This window comes from Ictidomys tridecemlineatus, chromosome 6, assembly GCF_052094955.1.
Source record: "Ictidomys tridecemlineatus isolate mIctTri1 chromosome 6, mIctTri1.hap1, whole genome shotgun sequence".
Classification (NCBI taxonomy): domain Eukaryota; kingdom Metazoa; phylum Chordata; class Mammalia; order Rodentia; family Sciuridae; genus Ictidomys; species Ictidomys tridecemlineatus.
The window spans coordinates 188,955,436-188,963,237 of NC_135482.1; positions in this window are offsets into that span (position 1 = coordinate 188,955,436).

Here is a 7,802-nt window from a genome sequence, read left to right on the forward strand (position 1 = left end):
ACCTAAGAAAAGAGAAGAGCTTGACCAGGTTACAGATGTGCACAAAATACCAAATAGCATGCTTCCATAGTGATAGGGCACGTGGTTGCCCTGCAGGTGAAAAGGGCCTTCTAAGTCTCTGCCTGGCCCCATATTACCTGTGTTAGTCAGTGCTGCATTACTACAATGAAATACCTGAGGCAACCAACTTAAGAAGGAGAATGGTTTATTTAGCTAGCAGTTTGGGAGGTTCAAGTCCAAGGTCAGGTAGCTCCACTGATTTGGGCTTCTGAAGAGGACCACAGTTGGTAAGGGTGGGAGCCCGTGTCGTAGTAGTCACATCTGGTGCCAGGAAGCTGAAAGACCCAAATCTTAACAGACCTTTTGGAGGATGGATACCTTAGTGACTAAGGACCTTCCACTGGGCCCTTCCAATATCACCTCCCTGGAGAACAAGCTTTTATATCCAGTCCTTTGGAAGGGACATTTGAATCACACCCAAACCATGGCATTACCTAAAGGCATCCTTCATGTATATAAGATACTTCTATTTTTTGGGGGGGGGGAGGGTGGTACTGGGGATTAAAACCAAGGGTGCTTTACCATTGAGTTATGTCCTTAGTCTTTTTTGCTTATTTATTTATTTATTTTTAATTTGTTGAGTTGCTGAGGGTCTTGCTGAATTGTCCAGGCTGGCCTTGAACCTGAGATCCTCCTGCCTTAGCCTCCTGAGTTGCTGGGATTAGACATGCATCACCACACCCAGCTTCAAATCACATTTGAGAGAATCTGATCACTTCCATTTTTGTGAAGTTTCCAGAGGAACTGGGTTCCAAGCTCTGCAGCCACTTACTGTACGCAACACGTTTGACCTGGAGGCCAGTTTGAAGGCAGGAGGCTTTTTGTCCTTCTGTGTTTCTCATCATTTACCCTCCACCCTGCCCAGGGCCCTCACAGACAGCAAATGAGGTGTTGCCCAATTCTGAATAGAAAATAAAAGCCAGTTCGACTTTGAAACTAAACTATCATTCAGTCTTTTGATAGTGCTTCTGAGTCCAGTTCCTGGCAGGGAGATGCACATGTTCAGAGGAGCAAATGTACATTTAAGATATGCATATCACTGAAAGCAATTTTTATACTAAGAAACCTAAACATATCGAACTTAGGTTAATAAAGTATTTGAAGGAAAATGCCCTGGTATTTATAGTTTACATCATAAAAGGGGAAAAGGGGGACAGTTTATGTGTGGACAGAGGGAGGATGTATTGATCCATTCTGTGTAGTGGACGCTAGGAGGTGGTACACGGTGTTCACAGTACGAATATCCAACTTTCTATGTTTGAAAATTTTTAAGATACAGCAATCCAGTTTCTGCCACAGTCAACATGGAGCCACAGCTCCCAAGGCAGGGATCCTGGACTTGTCACTCTCCTTCATCCTTAAATGAGGAGGAACTTTTGGCCAGGCAGCCAGGGCGGGCTCTGCCATCAAGCCAGGCGGTAGGGTGACAACCTGAGGTTAGTGTTTCCTTGGCAACTCAGACTTGGGTACAGTACACAGCTCAGAGGTCTCCCAGAGAGGCGAGGGTGCTGGGATGTTGACTTACCGTCTCCTGTCAGCCGTCTGCTCTCAGGAGGCCTCAGCTCCCCGCCCTGCCATGCAGGTGCTAGAAAGAGAACCTTCTCCAAAAAAGAAAGCAGGAGATCCTGGCCGTTGGAGCTTGGGCTGGCGTGCACAGAGGTGGCGGGACACGAGGGTGGCTGTGAACGCCTAGAGGACACCCCAGAGGTGTGAAATGGTCCTGCCCACCCACCAGGCACTTCAAGTCTCCAAGATGAGGACCGGTGGCTGGAAGAGGCAGCAGTCAGCAGAGTTCACCACCGATGGAGAGATCTGCCACTGCCTGGTCCAAAAGGTAACGTGGTGCCGACAGATGACCTCAGGCTGTGTGAATCCCAATGTGAGGTGGCCAGAAAAAGCACATCTACAGAAAACAAAGGGGGTTTGTGGCTGCCTGGGGCCCGGGCATGGGACGAGAAGTGACTGCTAAGAGCAGGAGGGATATTTGGGAGAGATGGAAATTTTCTCATGTTGGATTGTGGTGATGGTTGTATGATTCTATAACTGTAGAAAAAAAATCATCGAGTTGTACATTTTAAATGACTGAGTTTTATGGTGTTTAACTTTTACCTTGATAAAGCTGTTTTTAAATATTGGACCAGAGAACCAGGCACATACCTATAATCCCAGTGACGTGGGAAGCTAAGAAAAGAGGATGGCAAATTTGAGGCCAGTCTGGGCAACCTCGAGAGACTCTCTGTCACAAGCAAGCTATGCCATTAACACAGACCAAACACGTTTGTATCTTTCCACAATGTCAGCATTGATCGAATGACAATAAATTCACATCTCCACCACTTTCATCAAGGTAATGGGTCATCTGACAGTCATGAACTGCGTAAACCCAGAGTTCTATTATTCCAATTTTAATGCCTAATATCTATAACACTCAAGACACACTTTGCACACACGCACACACGCACACACGATATAATTATAAATATACATGTAAATATGTACACATACACTTTACACACACAACATAAATAAATATACCTACAGAATATGTATACATATGCTACATATAATATAAATAATATATGCTGTTATACACAATATAAATATATATATATGTCTACACACACAGAAAGGCTAAGAAAGGGTCAAGGAAGCCACAGAGCTTCTGGAGGCTGAACTGAGAGTGAAGGCAGAGAGCAGAGGGTTGTAGGTGGTCAGATAAGAAGAACATGCTCAGGGCGCAGAGCTGTCAAAGCTCGGGAACTTGTTCTAGGCCAAGGTCTGGGCGGAGGGCAGTTTCACAGGGTGAGTGTCAGCTTGAGATGTCAGCTTGGAGAGGCCATGCGTAGTGTCACCGGCAGGAGAAACTGTGCTCTGCCAAAGCCTGAGGACAGAGATTAGGAAGGCCCTGGCTGTGGCGGTTTTCCTGGACAGGCTGGTGACGGGTGTCCAGTGACGGTGTCAGGGTGCTGCCATGTCCAGGCCCGGTGCTCCTCCTTTTGTAGGCCTCCAGTGAGGAGGCTGCTTGAATTCAGGGGTCTGGTGTGTTCCATGAGCTCACAGGCCTGGTTTCCCGACATGAGCTTGATACACCCTGCGTCCATGAGCTGCTAGAGATTCATTTGATAAGTTGGCACGTGCTCATTAATTATTAGCATAATTAATTCATCTGTTTGTGTCTCATGATTGTGCCAGGCATCTGGTGGTTCTTACTTGAACAATAAGTACGGAGTCAATCCTCCTTACACTTAAACTCAAGATAGAATAGCCATAAGCCAAGAAGAAATGAAGCCCCAGGCAGTTAGGTGACTGTCCAGCTCATAGCCACCAACGCCTGACGGGTCCCACAGCACCACCTGGGGTGGGCTCTGGGGCCAGGACGGAAGCCACCTGGAATCCTGTGCCTACAGGCAGTTGTAAGTCTCTCTCTCATTTTTCTTTTCTTTTTTTGTATTGGAGATTGAACCCAGAAGTACTTCACCACTGAGCTATATCCCTAGTCATTTTAAATTTTATTTTGAGGCTGGTGTGCAGAGCAGGCTGTGCCCCGTGCACCAGCCTCAAAATAAAATTTAAAATGACTAGGGATATAGCTCAGTGGTGAAGTACTTCTGGGTTCAATCTCCAATACAAAAAAAGAAAAGAAAAATGAGAGAGAGACTTACAACTGCCTGTAGGCACAGGATTCCAGGTGGCTTCCGTCCTGGCCCCAGAGCCCACCCCAGGTGGTGCTGTGGGACCCGTCAGGCGTTGGTGGCTATGAGCTGGACAGTCACCTAACTGCCTGGGGCTTCATTTCTTCTTGGGGACAGTGCTGGGTATTTTGTAAAGGTCTCGAGAGCACCTAGCACCTCTCCATAGGGCGTATTTGTTACTCGGTGTCATTAGAGATGATTTCTTGGCACTCTGAAGGGGAAATCCATCGATGGGAAACTCGCCCAAACAAAAGTGGATTGGGAAAGCTTCCTGGGCCCAGGACACTGTATAAAATGGCTGTGACTTTTAAAATGAATAGATAACAGTGCTGATAGAGAGGAGTACCGCAAGGGACACAGGTAAACCGCACCAGGAAAGAAAGTGGTTGTGAGCAGCTTCCTGGGCGTGAGGCTTGTGAGGTAGCAGGAATTGAACCCAGGGGCGCTTAACCACCGAGCCACATCCAAATAAAAATTTATTTAGAGACAGGGTCTCACCAAGTTGCTCAGGGCCTCGCTAAGTTGCTGAGGCTTTGAACTCACAATCTTCCTGCCTCAGCCTCCTGAGCCCATGGGATTACACCACCACCCCTGATGAGGTTTGCAATGACTCTTAGGGTTGGCCGAAGCTCTGGCTTCAGGAAACCTGTCAGTCAGCTTCATGAAGGAGGAAAGGGGTTTTTGTTACCTTCTCCAGATCTTATTTGGTCCTTTTCATGACAGAAGAATATTGGAACCACTTCACTGCACTTTCTGTTAGCAAGGTTATTGATTGGATTCTTTGTAGGAGAGATTGGTAGATGAAAGGGTATTTGCACTTTTAGTTTCCGTAGATACAGCCATATGGCTGTTTGCACAAGCTAAGTCCCATACGATCCACCCAGAATTTATGAGGGATTCTTCCACGAATCCAGAATAGTTTCTATCTTAAAGTTTTGCCAGTCTGATGGACAAAAAATAATAATAATAATTTTGTGAAGGATGGTGAAATTGAGTTTAGGGATTTTTTTTTCCTAATACTGGGAATGGAACCCAAGAGTGTTTTACCACTAAGCCACATCCCCAGCCCTTTTTTATTTTATTTTAAGACAAGGTCTTGTTAAGTTGCCCAGGCTGGCCTCAAACTTGCAAACCTTCTTCAGACTCTCAGGAAGCTGGCATGACAGTCACATGCCATTGCACCTGGCACTGTTTTCATATATTTATTGATCCTAAGAGTTATAGGGGGGCTGGGGTTGTAGCTCAGTGGTGAAGTGCTTGCCTTGCACGTGTGAGCCACTGAGTTCAATACTCGGCACCACATAAAGGTAAAACAAAATAAAGGTATTGTGCCTATCTACAACTAAAAATATTTTTTTAAAAAGAGTTATGGGTTGGATCTGGAATGTCCCCAGAGGCTCATGTGCAGAAGTCCTGGTCCCCAGTGCAGCGATGTTCAGAGGTGGGGATCTGGATGTGAGTATATCATGAGAGCTCTGATCCTCATCAATGGATTCATCCACTGGGGGAGTCATAGCTGATGGGTTATAGGAAGGCGGTGGAAACTACAGCAGGTGGGACCCAGAGTGGGATGGGTTTGGGGGATGTGCCCTTGGGGACTATAACTTGTCCCTGGCTCCTTCTTTTCTCTCTGCTTTCTGGCAGCCATGAGGTGAGCAGCTCCGTTCCACCATACCCTTTCCATCATATTTTTTCTTTCTTCAGGCCCAAAGCTAATCCCTGAAGCCATGAGCCAAAATAAATCTTTCATACTCAAGCTGATTTTCCCCAAAAAAGCTGGCTAATACAACAAGTGTAAATTGTCCTCTTATTGATTTTCAAGGGCTCTTTGTATATCATGAATACTTGTCTTTTGTTCATTTTACATGTGGAAACTATATCTTCCTGATCTCTCTTCTTTCATTTTGATACACATTTATGATACAATTTGTCATACAGGAATTTTTTTTTCATTTTCAAGAGAATAAACCTGCCACCATTTTCTTTATGGCCTTTGAATTTTGATTCATGGTTAGGAAATGTTTTCCCATACAAGATTATAAAACTATTCTCTTGTGTTGACTTCTGGTCTTTTCATATTTTAAAATTAAAGCTTTATTTAATTTGAGATTATTTTTGTTTGATATGTAGTGTGAAATATGCCTCTTTATTTCCTCAAATAGATAGCCAACTGCCAGACACTACTATGAAATAATGAATGCTTCCTCTGTTAACTTAAAATACCACTTTTCATCAAACCAAGATCTTTTTTCATTGAATTTTCTAATTGGCTATTATTGATATATAGAAAATATTTATTTGGCCAGGCGTGGTGGCACACACCTGTAATCCTAGTGGCTCAGAAGGCTGAGACAGGAAGATCCTGAGTTCAAAGCCAGCTTCAGCAATGGTGAGGTACTAACTCAGTGAGACCCTGTGTTTGAATAAAATACAAGATAGGGCTGGGGCTGGGGCTCAGTGGTCGAGTGCCCCCGAGTTCAATCCCTGGTACCCAAAAATAATTTTTTAAATTTAATTTGTCATTTTTAAAATTCCCTCCTTTTTTTTTTTTTTGAAGTGGAATAGAAGCAAATTCTTTTTACCATGTTGAAATGGTGGCATCATTTTCAGCAGCATTCACACCAAAGTACCAAGGAAAAGAACAAGCATGAGAGGGTTGAAAGGTATTTTTCTAAAAATGTTGTGGTGTTTTACACTCAGGAGTGCGGCCCACAGAGGAGCAGCCCATTCAGAGAAGTTGTTAAATCTCACTTACTCACATCCCCTCGCAGATCCACTGAATCAGAAGCTGTGGATCAGCAAGGTGCTGTCTTTCCTGGCTCTTTCCTGTGCCCTGTTCATGCTGGGAGCCCTTGCTTTTGTGCGCTTCCCATCACAGGGGGATTTGACAGCTGAGGCCTCCCTCCCTCCCCTTGCCAAGAGGATGAGCATTGGGTCCAGCAAATGAAAACCTGCCTCCTTGGAATCTTTTTTTTTTTTTTTAGTTGTAGCTGGACCCAATACCTTTATTTTATTTATTTTTAGGCGGTGCTGAAGATTGAACTCGGTGCCTCGCACATGCAGGCAAGTGCTCTACCGCTGAGCCACAACCCCAGCCCTCTCCTTGGAATCTTGATGTAAACACCAAAATGATTGTAGTTGCTTAATCCAAAGCCTGGACCAAAAGAAACGGAACCAAGTGCTTCGCTTTAGACCCTGCTCTGCAGAGATGCCTGGGGTGCTTCCTCTCCTGGGCCTGGCCTCTCTTTTGACTCTGCGAGCTACACCTTGTAGGTGGAATAAATCCCACTTTGACCTTCACCCCCCAAGGTCGGGTTCCATGGCTTACCGCCAAAGAACCCCGACAAATGCCTCGGAGTGGGATGTTCCAGCAGGTGGAACCGGCTGAGTCAGGCGAAGGCAAGAGACCCCTCATCCCTCCCTGGAAGTGAGCTCTCCACCGTCTGGTCAGAAAGCTCCTGGCTTCAGAGACATCTTCCTCAGCGGCCACCTGCCCATGTGCCTGGGGCCAGGAGTTTGAGGAAAGCCTGCCAGGTCTTGGCTACTCCTGTGGCCATTAGTAGAATCTTACAAAAAGGACCCAGGCTTTGAAATAAACGAGCAAAGGGAATCCTGCTTTCCAAGAGAGGACATTTCCCACAGGCACCATCGAGCCAAGAAGCCTACAGGTCAGATAATCATGTGCCTTTCAGACTTGGAGAAGCTGGATCATCTGCCTTAAGCCAGAATTAGGATAAGTTGGAGCAGAGGCTGGAAGCCGGCAAGCAAAGCTGGAGCCAAGCCGGAGCCAGACCCCGAGTCCCAGGGTCCTCCCAAACAGCCCCCCTGGTACTTCCAGCTAAACCAATGGGATGCTTGAGGGGAGCCCCAACCCACTGTAATCCACAATCCCCAAGGATGCCTTGGGTCAAGGGGATGATTACTGTCGTTGTGATAGAGGCCAAGATTTCAGAGACTAAGCCTGGGACTGGAGGCTGGGGCATGCACATGGATCTGTTTCTCCAAGACCAAATCCATCACACTTAGGTCAAAATTTAGGACCCATGACCA